This window comes from Paroedura picta, chromosome 3 (assembly GCF_049243985.1).
Source record: "Paroedura picta isolate Pp20150507F chromosome 3, Ppicta_v3.0, whole genome shotgun sequence".
Lineage (NCBI taxonomy): Eukaryota > Metazoa > Chordata > Lepidosauria > Squamata > Gekkonidae > Paroedura > Paroedura picta.
This window is the reverse complement of record NC_135371.1, coordinates 68,545,273-68,561,903: the sequence shown is the minus strand read 5'-3', so window position 1 is coordinate 68,561,903 and position 16,631 is coordinate 68,545,273. Positions and strand designations below refer to the sequence as shown.

The 16,631-nt window shown below is 45.4% G+C and overlaps 1 long non-coding RNA gene across 1 annotated transcript in view; it reads right to left on the bottom strand.

Moving 5' to 3' along the window:
- The window catches only part of LOC143832231 (uncharacterized), a 41,964-nt gene extending 34,966 nt beyond the window's left edge, over positions 1 to 6,998 (bottom strand). Inside the window, exon 1 of the long non-coding RNA XR_013229152.1 lies at positions 6,952 to 6,998. This is a non-coding gene — a long non-coding RNA (uncharacterized LOC143832231). The remainder of the gene's footprint in view (positions 1 to 6,951) is intronic.
- Positions 6,999 to 16,631: the final 9,633 nt, after the last annotated feature.

Genomic DNA, 16,631 nt, shown 5'->3' with positions numbered 1-16,631 from the left:
GCAGGCAGCCCAGTAGGCAGCCCAGGCTCAGGAGCCCCCCGTGCAGGACCCCGGCCTCAGGAGGCCCCCGCGCTGCCGCCACTTCTTACTCTGAGCTGCCTGCCCCGCTGGAGGTGGCTGAGCAAGGTGGGGTGCGTGGGCTGGCTTCCCAGCAGCAGCTGCTGCTGGCCGTGAAGAATGAGGATACCACCGTTGCCTCTGAGCCGCCCACCTGACATCTCCTTTGGCTGGTGGGTGCGCAGGTGCATGTGCTCTCCGGGGGGGTGGGGGGCTAGCTGGTTGCGGGGGGGGGCGGGAGGCGGCGGGCGGGTGGCTAGGTGATTGTGTGGGGGGGTGGCTAGACGGTTGCGGAGGGGCAGCTGGTTGCAGAGGGGGCGGGAGGGGGTGGGATGCGGTGGGCGGGTGGCTAGATAATTGCGGGGGGCGGGCGGGAGGCTAGCTGGTTATGGAGGGGGCAGGAGGGGCCGGACAGCTAGATGGTTGCGGAGGGTGTGGGCGTGCGGTTGCGGGGGGTGGGCGGGAGGCTAGCTGGTTGCAGAGGGCGGGAGGCGGTGGGCGGGCGGCTAGATGATTGCGGGGGGGGGGCGGTCGGGAGGCTAGTCACATTGGAGTCTACTTCCAATAGTTCCTTTAACTAGAAATTGCTGAAGGGATACTGCTATGGTAGCTTTTACTTTTAGGTATTTGGTAATGCTTGGAAATCTTCCCTGCATTTTGGTGCAGTGGCACCATGTATTATCCTTAAGCTCAGTTGTGTGGCTACCAGATGCATTAATCCTATATCTTTGGAGAGTGATGCTGGAAGCTCTACACTCTACACTGACCTTTCTTTCATGACTTCAGTCTCTGATTGCTCTAATCTCTTTGGAACTTCTCATATTCTATGAGTTGATCTTGTGATGGACCCATGATTCTGTCTTGAGTCCTAGGCAAGGAAAAGACCAAGAATGCTCTCGTCTGGGAAAGGAGCACGGAAGGGGAGAGACGACTCCTTTAGAGCCACTTACAACACCCGGAGAAATATTGAAGCTAACAAGTCCGATGGAAAAAACAAGTGACTTGGAACTGTTAGCCAAACAAACTACCTTAGTCTCAGAGACGTTGATAAACTTGTATATAAAATTGGACCTGATAAATATAAATCTTGAGAAGGTTAAAACAACTCTGACCTCTCTCACTGAAAAAATGCTGATTCACTCCCCAGGAGAGTCAAAAGCAAAACTATCCACTCGGGACAGTAATTGCTCAGTAATGCTTAATAAAACATCAAAAACTACTAAAAAGGAAACTCACCTGGGAAAATGTATTTCTGAGCCGAAGCATTCTCCTGCTATACTTGGCAAGCAGAACAACAAAAATACTCGCAGCCTTCAACAAAGAAAGGTGGCCCTGCTCATTGGCAAATTAAGAGTAAACGCTGGCAGATGGGACAGCAGAGCAACTGTAGAACGCTCCCTTATCCAACTTTTGAACAACAATCGTGTTAAACAGGAGATTGTAAACATTCATTGGCTTCCAAGTAATGACTTCCTCAAGAGGCTAATCATCACTTTTACATCTAATAACTTCCCCTCTCTACTCTTGAGAAGGCGAGGGCATCTAAAGAACTTCCAAATCACTCCTACAAGGGTCTTTGCAGACAGTGAATGCCCCCCATTGTGTAAGCTGAAGGATCCTCAAAAACAACTAAGAGGAATGAACACAAGGCCTGCAGCACTGAAGACAGGAGAGAAGGAACTATCTACTTCTAAAAAGCTACCAAATAGCAACATATGTAGGAGGAAAGGAGTAATAACCTCCCTACAAAAAGGAAATCTAAAGAAGTCAAAGCTGACAAATCAACAGAGTACAAGAATAAATCTAAGTAAAAGTTCAAGGAATTTAAGCCTATCACCTGTCCAGACTATTCAGACTTTAAGAGCAAAGAATAGCAGCCACAAAGAAAGCCAAATAGACTTAGATCTCTCCCTAAACACAAGTGAAGGGAGACCAGTAACTCCTGACTCAATGCCAGCTTTAGAATCCACCTTCTGTTCAGCAATGGAGGTGAGTGTGAGGAAACCAGACCCATTTAAAGGCCCGGAAATGGAAGAAAAAAATAAACCGAGGGGGTCAAGAGATGAACTTGAAGCAAATCCTCAAGGAAAGAGAATAGAAAGACCCATGGCCTCATCACAGCCAACAGATTACAGAGAAGATTTTGAGTTGGACTCACGAATAATTCTTAGTACTTTGCTGAGCCAAAGACAAAACAACCAATCCAATACTAAATCTCTGGCCCAGGAATTTTCAGAATTAGCAAATAAAACACCACACGTTGCATCCAGGGAACTTTATAAGATGATTGAAGAAAAGAAGCTGTTGTTAGATTCTTCACCTTCCACCTCATCCCATAATATGCCAAAGACTAATGCAAACGTGAAAGGAAAATCTCCACAAGCAAAATCTCTCCAGGAAGATCATAAGACCCCAGAAGGGGAGGAGCCCACTCAGACCAACTCTGATCCTTCTCCCCAGTGGACGCAACCTGAAGAACCAGTGGCAAGAAATGATTGACTATTTGGAGACCATTCCCATCCTAGACTTCGGATAGCATCCTGGAACATCGCTGGATGGAAAAACAAATCCGGAGACTCTGATTTTGCGGAATTCTTAACCTCCTTTGATTGTATTCTCCTCCAGGAAACTTGGTTTCAAGAAAAAATTCATCTCAAGGGATTTACATCATTTAACTTACCAGCCTATAAAAATGAGCCCAAGGGACGTTTCAAAGCGGGCATTTCCACCTTGCTGAAGATTGACTCTGTTGTTAACCCTTCTATTTTAGGCTGCTGCCAAAATTTAGCTATGGCCATCCTATTGCACTGGAATAATTCCTCACTAATAATAATTAATGTTTACCTCCCTCCTGCCCAGAATTATTTGACTCTCAACCAAAACTGGGCCAAATTTTCTAATTTTATATTTTCAATATATAAGGACCACTCGTCAGCACAATTCATTATTTTAGGAGATTTTAATGCTCGAATTGGCACTAATAATAATGATATCTTTGCAAGGTTGGGGTTTGGGGAAGATGATGAGGACTTACTACCCTCCATTTGGCCTTTGAGGAACTCAAAGGACAGTGTCGTTAACGAGGCAGGGATCAAATTAACTGAATTCTGTATAGAGCACAATTTTCTGATATTAAATGGTCAAAGCAAGTTTCCCACATCTGCAGAATTCACATTCGCGTCCCCTCGAGGACAGAGTGTGATTGATTACGGCTTATGCACTTTTAACTGCTTCCAAAATATTTCTTCTTTCTCCATAGAGTCACGTACTGAGAGTGACCACCTTCCACTGACTCTAAACTGGGATCATATTGGGATAGATGTTTGCAGTCCCAGTGTATCTCTACCAGCAGTTCCCACTGAATCTTGTTTGAAACGGATTAGATGGTCCGCTAAGATGGAGAAAGAGTTCACATCTCTTTTGGAATCTGAAAGAATGATAGAACTTCGGGAGACTTTAATTAACTCAAGCTCACCTATGACTGCTGTAGAGCTGTATTCTCAGATAGTTGACCTTTGCGGCCTTAAAGCACAACCAGTCTGATTAGTATATTATCACAGTATGGAAGACTTTCAAAGCACTCCTGGTAGCAGAGACAGTTAACATAGAAAACGTTTCAATTTGTAATCACTGACAATTAGCAATATTGTCACCAACTGTCAATTGGATCCAGTTTGATTTTTTCAAATATTCCTTCTGCCAAAGCAGAAAATAACTGGGTTCAGATCCTATTTAAATCTTATTTACCACATGTAATTACTATAGATTATCATTAGATTTTAGAACAGCTTGTACAGACAATCGGCTCACTAACTCCTTGAGCAATAAAACCGATCCAGTTCTGTGTCTGTCTTGGGCCTTCATACAGATCCAGCAGATCAAGTTCAGCAAGAACATTATTTCATTGTTGCTTTACACAGCATCTTTCCAGCTGTGCAAGATATCTCAGTGCAATTACTCCGAAAAGATCAGACACTTATCCAGGGCAGCCAGTCCAGCCTACAAGGACACACAGTTCAAGTGCCAGATGTTACGGTTCTGAGAGTGAATAGACTCAGCTCCACATATGATGCAGAACGAATTACTGAGATGTACATTATTAAGGTTCATTAAAGTCTCAGGCAAAAAGAACACAACTCACCCATCTGTATTTGACATTTTCCAGATTTCATTCAACAATGCTACCATTATTTTTCCTTGAGTCCAGACAACTTCATTAACATCCCCATGCTGTCCCAGTCTTTCCTTGTCCCTGCCCCATTTTTTACAAAACTGTTTTTTCCCATACTTTCTTCTCAAGATAGCAGTTTGCTCAGAATCTGGACATTTTTTCTGCCTTGTGGATTGCCACTCCAAACCTGCCCCAAAAGAAATGGCACATCAGTGCTGAAACATTCTAGTGCTGAAGGGCACCCATGCTGAAATAGTCCCATTGGGAAGCCTGACACAAGTCTGCAGCTCTGCTTATACAGGAAGCTGTCTCAAGGTGACTGGGATGGGGGTAGGAGTTCTACAACTCTAGTTCCTTTAAAACTAGCTCTTGAGATATTACCAAACAATGCAGAGAGAAGAAGATACACATATTCATCATACGCCACAGGGAGGGAAGGGGGGGAGGTAGTAAGAGAGCAATATTCTGGCTGCTTTGAATACCCTGAATACCCTCACTTTGTGCCAAAGTAGATGTACTGAAGCCAATGGGACTACTCTTGGTAAGGGGCTCATGTCTTGCCCAAGTGTTTCAGGGGAGCCTTAGACCAGGGGTAGTCAACCTGTGGTCCTCTAGATGTTCATGGACTACAATTCCCATGAGCCCCCTGCCAGCAAATGCAAACATCTGGAGGACCACAGGTTGACTACCCCTGCCATAGACAACACTGACAGCTTCATCAAGTAAACTGCCGCGAGACATTTTAGAGTGGCGGTGTATAAATATAAATAAATAATCACCACTTAACTCCAGAGCAAGGTCCAGGAAATGCTGGCAGGGGATCATGGGAATTGTAATCCATGGACATCTGGAGGACCACAGGTTGACTGCCCCTGCCTTAGACAACGCTGACAGCTTCATCAAGTAAACCGCTGCGAGACATTTTAGAGTGGCGGTATATAAATATAAATAAACACCACTTAACTCCAGAGCAAGGTCCAGGAAATGCTGGTAGGGGATCATGGGAACTGTACTCCATGGACATCTGGAGGACCACAGGTTGACTACCCCCGCCTTAGACAACGCTGACAGCTTCATCAAGTAAACCACCGCGGGACATTTTAGAGTGGCGGTATATAAATATAAATAAACACCACTTAACTCCAGAGCAAGGTCCAGGAAATGCTGGTAGAGGATCATGGGAATTGTACTCCATGGACATCTGGAGGACCACAGGTTGACTACCCCCGCCTTAGACAACGCTGACAGCTTCATCAAGTAAACCGCCGCGAGACATTTTAGAGTGGCGGTATATAAATATAAATAAACACCACTTAACTCCAGAGCAAGGTCCAGGAAATGCTGGTAGGGGATCATGGGAATTGTACTCCATGGACATCTGGAGGACCACAGGTTGACTACCCCCGCCTTAGACAACTCTGACAGCTTCATCAAGTAAACCGCCGCGAGACATTTTAGAGTGGTGGTATATAAATATAAATAAACACCACTTAACTCCAGAGCAAGGTCCAGGAAATGCTGGTAGGGGATCATGGGAATTGTACTCCATGGACATCTGGAGGACCACAGGTTGACTACCCCCGCCTTAGACAACGCTGACAGCTTCATCAAGTAAACCGCCGCGAGACATTTTAGAGTGGCGGTATATAAATATAAATAAACACCACTTAACTCCAGAGCAAGGTCCAGGTAAGGGAATTGGAGTGGGATTTCATGGTGCCTCTCTTCCAAGAAAGGGCTCAGGGACTGGAGACTGCCAGGCTAGTCCTGGAAGCACCAATCTCCAAATATGCTAACTTGGGCATAAGCCCCACTGAGTTCATCAGGAGAAAGCCCACCAGTCCTCATCTGGACAATTTTGTCGTATAGGGGAAAGAGGTGATAAAAATTATCCACTCTGGGTATCAGATACTTTAGGTATGCCACTGGGGTTATGTACTTGATATAAGTCAGGTGAAGGAATTTTAAAAAATGGAGCCAGGGAGCCAATCAGAGATACTACTCAAATGTGGAAAAAGAAGCAACCAATAAGGGGTGAAATACGTAGACCAGGAATGAACCTTGGTTGTAGTGTGATAGGCAGAAAACATCCTTTAATGGGGATTGCACAGCCCCTTGCAATACTTCAGAGTATGTGCAAAATAAAACCCAAGAGGGATAACCCAGAAAATCAATCCTCAGTGTGACTGTGAGCAGACAGAATCTTGGCGAGGAAAACACCCCATGTGAGTGTGCACTGATTGCACGGATAGTGTGATCACTGGAATTGCTACCATGCCTGCAAAAACCCAAAAGGCCCTGCAGTCTGGAAAATGTCTTTTATTCAATTTACTAGTGTCACTTGCTGCACCAAAAGGATATGTGTTGTGCTTTTTAAAAAAATCCTATGGAAAGCTATCTGCCTGTAAAGCTGACTTTTGGTACATGTTGTTGTATGTGCAGACTGACATTGTCTCTAATGAAACAATATTTGGCAGGGATTTATATGCAGCGCTGAACCTCGAGGTAGTTACTACATTGAAATGCTGGTCTCTGCTGTGATTGAGGATAATTCCTGTTGGGAAAAATCTATTCCCTTAGCAGAGTTACTGTAGTAAAAGTTAGCAGAGTTATTGTATAAATAATGAGACCAGACGAGGCAGATTTACTGTATATAAAAAGACAAACTTTACTAGCTAAACAGGGTAAGGGAACTGGAAGGTAAAAAAACAAGAAAATATTACCTCATTATAGGAGCTGTCTACCTTAGCTGCTACATGGTTGAGATTCAAGATGGATCTGCTTCTCTGCCTACAGCAGAGTTCTTCTCAAACAAAGGGAGGAAGTAGAATTCTCATCTCTTCCTGCCAAACTTGTGTACATGACAAACCAGAGTCAGGTCATGGCCTGGCAGCTAGGAAATTTATATTTGAAAACAGACCATTTGACCCACTCTGCCTGTCCCACTAGTAACAAGATTTTAAAAAACAGTTTAACCCTTTGACTGGCAGTCTGTGGCTGGCTCTTGCTAAATGACAAAGTCCAACAATTCTGAAAAGAAGCTCACTGCGGTATAGGGTTTAATTTAGAATATCAAAAAGTGATACCTGCACAACAGAAATAATCCTAAGGAAGGTATATCCTTCTAAGCCCAGCAACAGAATACAGGATGATCTTGATAGGCTCGAGAGGTGGGCTAAACTGAATAAAATGAAGTTCAATAGGGACAAATGTAAAGTTCTGCATTTAGGTAGGAAAAATGAAATACACCAATATAAGATTGGGAGACTTGTCTTGCCAGTTGCATGTACGAAAAGGATCTAGGAGTCTTAGTAGACCATACATTGAACATGAGTCAGCAGTGTGACTCAGTGGCTAAAAAGGCAAATGGGATTTTGGGCTGTATCAAACGGAGAATCGTGTCCAGATCACTGGAGGTGATGCTACCGCTATACTCTGCTCTGTTTCGGCCTCACTTGGAGTACTGTGTTCCGTTTTGGGCACCCCAGTTGAAGAGGGATGTTGACAAACTGGAACGTGTCCAGAGGAGGGCAACAAAGATGGTGAGTGGTTTGGAGACCAAGACTATTCATTCATTCATTCATTCATTCATTCATTCATTCATTCATTCATTCATTCATTCATTCATTCATTTACCGCCCTCCCCGAGGGCACGGGGCAGTTTACAGAAAACAGGAAAAGATACAGGTAACATAAAGTAACGGGTGATAACAGTAATAACAGTAAAGCAATAATACCTTAACATGATAATACCTTATAATACCTTAACAACATTAGAAATAGAAATTGCAAGAGCCTCAGCTCAACTCTTACTGGGACCCAGTGGGTAAGGCCGATTAGTGTCCGTTGTAGTGGGGGGGGGGCTTGGGGGCCAACTGGAAGCAATAGTTTGGGTCGACCTCAAACAAATGCCTGGCGGAGGAGCTCCCATTTGCAGGCCCTGTGGAACTGTTTAGGTTCTGTCAGGGCCCTGCTCTCCTCTGGGAGCTCGTTCCACCAGGTGGGGGCCAGAATGGAGAAAGCTCCGGCCCTGGTTGAGCTCAAGTGGGCTTCCTTGGGGCCAGGGACCACCAGGAGGTTGGAGGTAGTAGAGCACAAGGCTCTTTGAGGAGTGTAGGTGGAGAGGTGGTCCCTCAGGTATACTGGGCCCAGACCGTGTATGGCCTTAAAGGCGATAACCAAAGCCTTAAGCCTGATCCGGAATTCAACCGGGAGCCAGCACAGCTTCTGGAGGATGGGCTGGATGTGAGACCTCTGAGGTGTTGCTGTGAGGACCCTGGCAGTTGCAGTTTCTGGATCAGTTGCAGTTTCTGGATCAAGGATAAGGCAGGCCAGCATAGAGCGAGTTACAGAAGTCCAGCCTAGAGGTGACCATCGCGTGGATCACTGTGGCCATGTGTTCTGGGGCGAAGTAGGGTGCTAGTAGTTTGGTTGGTGCTACTGTTGTGATCTGAGCCTCCATTGAGAGGGAGGCATCAAGTATCACTCTCAGGTTCCTAGCGGAGTGGGCCACTTTTAGCTGCACTCCATCCAGATTGGGTAGGTGCACCTCCTCACTTGGGCCTTTCCTGCCCAGTCACAGGACCTCCGTCTTTGAAGGGTTGAGTTTCAGACGACTCTGCTTGAGCCACCCCTTCACCGCTTCCAGGCAGTTGGCTAATGCTTCTGGGGGAGAGTCAGGGCGGCCATCCATCCAGAGGAAGAGCTGGGTGTCATCAGCATATTGGTGACAACCCAGCCCAAACTTCCGCACCAGCTGGGCAAGAGAGCGCATAAAGATGTTAAATAAGGTTGGAGAGAGAATTGCCACTTGGAGGAGTCCACAAGCCAGTTGGTGGCGGCTTGATGACCTCTCTCCTAATGCTACCCTGTCCGCGATTCCGGAGAAAAGAGATCAGCCACTGACTGGCAGTCCCTCTGATCCCGGCATCGGTGAGGCGGTGAGCTAAAAGCTCATGATCTACTGTGTCGAACGCTGCTGAGAGATCTAATAATATAAGCAGCGCCGACCCACCCTGGTCCAGCTGGCGACAGAGGTCATCCATCAGGGTGACTAGCACTGTCTCTACCCCATGGCCAGGTCGGAAACCAGACTGGGATGGGTCTAGGACCGAAGCTTCTTCCAAGTATGCAAACAGTTGGTCCATGACTGCTTTTTCAAGCAATTTCCCCAGAAACGCTGAGAGATGGGGGTAATAGTGGGATGGCTGTCGTAGATGCAGAGAAGATTTTTTGAGTAGCAGGCGAACCACTCTCTCTTTTAGACCCTCCGGGAATTTTCCTGTTGAAAGGGAGAATGAAGAAAGGTTGTGGGAGCTTGGTCTGTTTAGCCTAAAGAGGAGACGACTAAGAGGGAATCTGATAACCATTTTCAAGTATTTAAAAGGGTGCCATATGGATGATGGAGCAGAATTGTTCTCTCTTGCCCCAGAGGGAAAGACCAGAACCAATGGGATGAAATTAATTCAAAAGAAATTCCATCTAAACATCCGGAAGTAGTTCCTGACAGAGTGGTTTCTCAGTGGAACAGGCTTCCTCGGGAGGTGGTGGGTTGTCCATCTTTGGAAATTGTTAAACGGAGGCTGGATAGCCATCTGACGGAGAGGCTGATTCTGTGAAGGTTTAAGGTGGTGGCAGGTTACAGTGGATGAGCGATTGGGAAGGAGTGTCCTGCATAGTGCAGGGGGTTGGACTAGATGACCCATGAGGTACCTTCCAACTCTATTATTCTATGATTCTATTCTTCTATGATTCTAATTCTGCTAAGGACTGTGCTGTTATTATCTCTCAGAGAGGTTGTATCTGAAGACCTTGATAAGCAAGTGCAGGAAAACATCATTAAAAAAATGAACACATTTGAATGGGTTTGCATTACAGTGATAGGTGGGGAGTATGCAAACATTTGCTTTTGTGTAGATTTAAGACAATCAAAGCCATTTTGATTGATTATCTTCTATTTCTGTATAGAGAAGTATTTGCAGATTGTTGTGAAGCAAGAACATTTTCTATACTTCATTTGCAGAGGCATTTCCCCAAATTATATTGCATGGAGACTTTAATCTACCTAAAATAGACCTATCTCCTGAGTTTACGATAGGGGAATTAGCAACTGTAAGTGATTGTGCTTTGTAAGAATGGCAACAAGTGAAAGTGTGTGTTTGTGTGTGTGTGTATGTATCCATGTATGCCTCTTGTGGCACAGAGTGGTAAGACAGCAGACATGCAGTCTGAAAGCTCTGCCCATGAGGCTGGGAGTTCAAACCCAGCAGCCGGCTCAAGGTTGACTCAGCCTTCCATCCTTCCGAGGTTGGTAAAATGAGTACCCAGCTTGCTGGGGGGTAAATGGTAATGACTGGGGAAGGCACTGGCAAACCACCCCGTATTGAGTCTGCCATGAAAACGCTAGAGAGCGTCACCCCAGTGCTTGCACAGGGGATACTTTTAACTTTACCTTTATGTATGTATGTATGTATGTATGTATGTATACTTCAATTTCCCAGATGTGTGCTGGGAAACAAACTCTGTGTCCTCAGTCATGCAACTTTCTGACCTGCCTGACTGACAATTTAATTTATCAAATGGTAGATGAACCCACAAGAGGTTCAGCCATACTGGACTTAATACTGACCAACAGGCAAGAGTTGGTGGATGAGGTGAAGGAGGTGGGGACCCTACGGGGAAGTGACCATGTCCTCATAGAATTCCTTTTGAGATGGGGGGCAAGGAAGCTTGTAGCCAGACGCGGATGTTGGATTTTCGTAGGGCAACCTTTAATAAACTCAGGGACATGATGAGTGTCATACCATGGACGAGAATGCTGGAAGGGAAGGGAGCATGTGAAGGGTGGGCGCTACTCAAACAAGAGCTATTGCATGCTCAATCAATGATTATCCCTGAAAGACGAAAACACTGCAGGAGCTCTAAGAAGCCTACTTGGATGAACAGAGAACTTCAAGAGGAACTAAGAAAGAAAAGTGAAATGTTCAGGAAATGGAGGGAAGGACAGAGCTCTAAAGAAGAGTACCTACAGGTTACTGGGCACTATAGATCAATCATCAGAAAGGCCAAAGCTGAGAGTGAGCTAAGATTGACCATGGAAGCCCACTTTAACAAAAAGCTCGGTCCAGTACTTTTTAACATATTTATTAATGATCTACATGAGGGGGTGGAGGGACTACTCATCAAGTTTGCAGATGACACCAAATTGGGAGGACTGGCAAATACTCCGGAAGATAGAGACAGAGTTCAACGAGATCTGAACACAATGGGAAAATGGACAAATGAGAACAAGATGCAATTTAATAAAGATAAGTATAAAGTTCTGCATCTGGGTCAGAAAAATGAAAAGCATGCCTACTGGATGGGGGATACGCTTCTAGGTAACACTTGCGTAAACGCTTCTAGGTAACACTTTGTGAACGAGACTTTGGGGTACTTGTGGATTGTAAGCTAAACATGAGCAGGCAGTGTGATACAGCGGTAAAAAAGGCAAATGCCATTTTGGCTGTATCAATAGGGGCATCACATCAAAATCACAAGATGTCATAGTCCCATTGTATACGGCACTGGTCAGACCGCACCTGGAGTACTGTGTGCAGTTCTGGAGGCCTCACTTCAAGAAGGACGTGGATAAAATTTAAAGGGTACAGAGGAGAGCGACGAGGATGATCTAGGGCCAAGGGACCAAGCCCTATGAAGATAGGTTGAGGGACTTGGGAATGTTCCTGGAGAATGTTCAGCCTGGAGAAAAGGAGGTTGAGAGGGAACATGGTAGCCCTCTTTAAGTATTTGAAAGGTTTTCATTTGGAGGAGGGCAGGATGCTGTTCCCGTTGGCTGCAGAGGAAAGGACGCGCAGTAATGGGTTTAAACTACAAGTACAAAGATATAGACTAGATATCAGGAAATGATTTTTCACAGTCAGAGTAGTTCAGCAGTGGAATAGGCTGCCTAAGGAGGTGGTGAGCTCCCTCTCACTGGCAGTCTTCAAGCAAAGGTGGGATACACACTTTTCTTAGATGCTTTAGGATGCTTAGGGCTGATCCTGCCTTGAGCAAGGGGTTGGACTAGATGGCCTGTATGGCCCCTTCCAACTCTATGATTCTGTGATTCTATGATATAAATACACACACACACACACACCTGTATGTATGGGGGGAGAATCTTGACAGAAATCTCAGGCAGAGGCAGAGTTTAAAAATTATTCATAAAGGATTTTTAATTGAAAACAAAATAGATCACACTGTTTAAACTAAACAATCACAGAGAAAAGAATAATGGGGTGAGATGGTTGTGATGGAGGATTAAGTTTTGGGATCAGCAAAGGTTTAGTTAGCTGCTGTCTAAGGCATCTGAAGTCTGGCAGGGACGTCCATGTAGAGAAGCAGCAAAGAACAAACCAGGATGCCCTGCTGGGATAGTGTCAGGATAGTGTCAGGTTCAAACAACACATACTTAATACTGACCAACAGGCAAGTTTAATACTGACCAACAGGCAAGATGGGGAGCCAAGGAAGCTTGTAGCCAGACGCGGATGTTGGATTTTCGTAGGGCAAACTTTAATAAACTCAGAGACATGATGAGTGTCATACCATGGACGAGAATGCTGGAAGGGAAGGGAGCATGTGAAGGGTGGGCACTACTCAAACAAGAGCTATTGCATGCTCAATCAATGACTATTCCAGAAATACGAAAACACTGCAGGAGCTCTAAGAAGCCTATTTGGATGAACAGAGAACTTCAAGAGGAACTAAGAAAGAAAAGGAAAATGTTCAGGAAATGGAGGGAAGGACAGAGCTCTAAAGAAGAGTACCTACAGGTTACTAGGCACTATAGATCAATCATCAGAAAGGCCAAAGCTGAGAGTGAGCTAAGATTGGCCATGGAAGCCCACTTTAACAAAAAAAGATTTTTCAGTTATGTGAGGAGGAAACGTAAAGTAAAGGAGGCAATAGGCCCACTGTTGGGCGCAGATGGACAAACTCTAATGGAAGATGCAGAGAAAGCAGAAAGGCTCAGTGCCTATTTTATATCTTTTTCTTCCCACAGGTCAAAGGGTTTAGGCACACCTAGAGATGGCCGTAGCCAAGGGATAGTGCCTGGGTGGCAGGTTGACATGGACAGAGAGGTTGTCGAGAGGCATTTAGCTGCACTGAATGATTTCAAATCCCCTGGGCTGGATGAAATGCACCTGAGAGTGCTCAAAGTACTTTCCGGAGAACTCGCAGAACCCTTGTCCATCATCTTCGGGACCTCTTAAAGGACCGGAGATGTCCCAGAGGAATGGAAGAGAGCAAACGTTATTCCGATCTTCAAAAAAGGGAGGAAGGATGACCCGGGAAACTACAGGCCAGTGAGTCTGACCTCTGTTGTGGGGAAGATTATTGAGCGGATATTAAAGGGAGTGATCTGCAAACATCTGGAGGACAATTTGGTGATCCAAGGAAGTCAGCATGGATTTGTCTCCAACCGGTCCTGTCAGTCCAACCTGGTTTCCTTTTTTGACCAAGTAACAGGTTTGCTGGATCGTGGAAATTCAGTTGATGTCATTTACTTAGATTTTAGTAAAGCTTTTGATAAGGTTCTCCATGATGTTCTGATGGATAAATTGAAGGACTGTAATCTGGATTTTCAGATAGTTAGGTGGATAGGGAATTGGTTAGAGAACCACACTCAAAGGGTTGTTGTCAATGGTGTTTCATCAGACTGGAGGGAGGTGAGTAGCGGGGTACCTCAGGGCTCGGTGCTCGGTCTGGTACTTTTTAACATATTTATTAATGATCTACATGAGGGGGTGGAGGTACTACTCATCAAGTTTGCAGATGACACCAAATTGGGAGGACTGGCAAATACTCCGGAAGATAGAGACAGAGTTCAACGAGATCTGAACACAATGGGAAAATGGACAAATAAGAACAAGATGCAATTTAATAAAGATAAGTATAAAGTTCTGCATCTGGGTCAGAAAAATGAAAAGCATGCCTACTGGATGGGGGATACTCTTCTAGGTAGCACTGTGTGTGAACGAGACCTTGGGGTACTTGTGGATTGTAAACGAAACATGAGCAGGCAGTGTGATACAGCGGTAAAAAAGGCAAATGCCATTTTGGGCTGTATCAACAGAGGCATCACATCAAAATCACAAGATGTCATAGTCCCATTGTATACAGCGCTGGTCAGACCACACCTGGAGTACTGTGTGCAGTTCTGGAGGCCTCACTTCAAGAAGGACATCGATAAAATTGAAAGGGTACAGAGGAGAGCGACGAAGATGATCTGGGGCCAAGGGACCAAGCCCTATGAAGATAGGTTGAGGGACTTGGGAATGTTCAGCCTGGAGAAAAGGAGGTTGAGAGGGGACATGATAGCCCTCTTTAAGTATTTGAAAGGTTGTCACTTGGAGGAGGGCAGGATGCTGTTTCTACTGGTTGCAGAGGAGAGGACACGCAGTAATGGGTTTAAACTTCAAGTACAACGATATAGGCTAGATATCAGGAAAAAGTTTTTCACAGTCAGAGTAGTTCAGCAGTGGAATAGGCTGCCTAAGGAGTTGGTGAGCGCCCCCTCACTGGAAGCCTTCAAGCAAAGGTTGGATACACACTTTTCTTGGATGCTTTAGGATGCTTAGGGCTAATCCTGCGTTGAGCAGGGGGTTGGACTAGATGGCCTGTATGGCCCTTTCCAACTCTATGATTCTATGATTCTATACAGACTAGGGCTGAATCTGCACGGAGCTTTTTTCTCCTGTTTTCGACTCTGCTGAATTCAGATCGATTTGTATGGGAGTCTTTGCCCCCCCACACTTGAAACAGAAACCCATCTGCACGAGGCTGTGTGCAAGCGGGGGGGGGGGGGAGGGGCGAGACAAGTGGAGGACCCAAAATTAAGAAAACTTCCTCCCTGATCTCTCAGCCTCTCCTACCTCACAGGGACTGAATCTACAAGAAGTTTGGATTGTGGAGCACAGTCACATTAAATTTTTAAAAAGAAATAAATCTTGCAACCAGGAACTAGGAATTCTTTGAATTGGCACTCAGCCAATCAGGGACAGACTTCCTTGTTACACCGTTGGAGCCAAGACGCAGCAATAAGTTATTTCAGGGAAAGCAGACAGCTGCACCTTTACTCATGCCGATTTTTCAAATATCAAGGGTTAAAACCACTCCTGGATATTGCTGGGAAAAGGTAGGGTCACTCCGGATCAATGATTCTTGTTGCAGATGAAAAATTTAAATTGACTAAAATAAAAATGGAAATCACATTCTATGTAGTCGGGAGGGACTGAATCGGCCTGGGATTGCAATAAAAGCTCTCTGCAGATTCATCCTAGGTCTACAGTGGTTTAAATAGCCAAAAATGTATTCTGAGGTCAGGATTGGGTGGTTAATCCCTCAAACAAAGTGTTTGATGTATTTATTGGTGTGAAATAAAGGGACAAAAACTTTGCTAATATCTGTATCAGGTCTGAGACAAAGAACCCGTGACTAAGTTAAGAAAAAATCCTTTGGTTTGTGAAAAGGGGATTTATCAAGCATTTACATTCTTACCTGATTGGATGTTTGGACATGGAGGAGCCACCAAAGCAATGGGAGCTTGATGACACAGCAATTAAATATGGTGGAAACTGCTAGAAAGATGACTTCATCCGGTGGTGACAGTTGGGAGAAAATACATCCAGGTGTCGAGGATTGTTTAGAGCAGTGGTCCTCAACCTTTCTGAGGTTGGGGACCGACAGGGCATTGGGGCGCGGCCTGTGGCCCGCGCGGGCCACGCCCACGCATCGGCAGCGCCCGCGGGCCGCACCCCCACATCGGGCCGCGCCCGCGAGCCGCACCCGCACATCGGGCCGCGCCCCCCTCTTCTTTGTGGGGTATACAATATCACCAAGTTAGCTTGGAAGTTGATCAAGTTCGCAGAGTTTAAATATGCAAAGAGAAGTAATAAAGTAAAGGTAAATGTATCCCCTGTGCAAGCACCGAGTCATGTCTGACCCTTGGGGTGAAGCCCTCTAGCGTTTTCTTGGCAGACTCAATACAGGGGTTTGTCATTCCCTTCCCCAGTCACTACCATTTTACCCCCCAGCAAGCTGGGTACTCATTTTACTGACCTCGGAAGGATGGAAGGCTGAGTCAACCTTGATCCGGCTGATGGGATCGAACTCCCATCCTCATGGTCAGAGCTTCAGACAGCATGTTGGCTGCCTTATCACCCTGCACCACAAGAGGCTCTCTTAAAATAATACAATAGTTCTATTAAGAATAGAAACAAACTTAGTATAGAAAGAGGATGGAGAGACCTAACTGTTGTTCTGCATTTATTCATTTATGTTATGGAGGCAAACAGGGTTGTGCTCAAGACAATCTCCAACTGAGCTAATCAGGATGCTGAAGGATATTATTTGATCC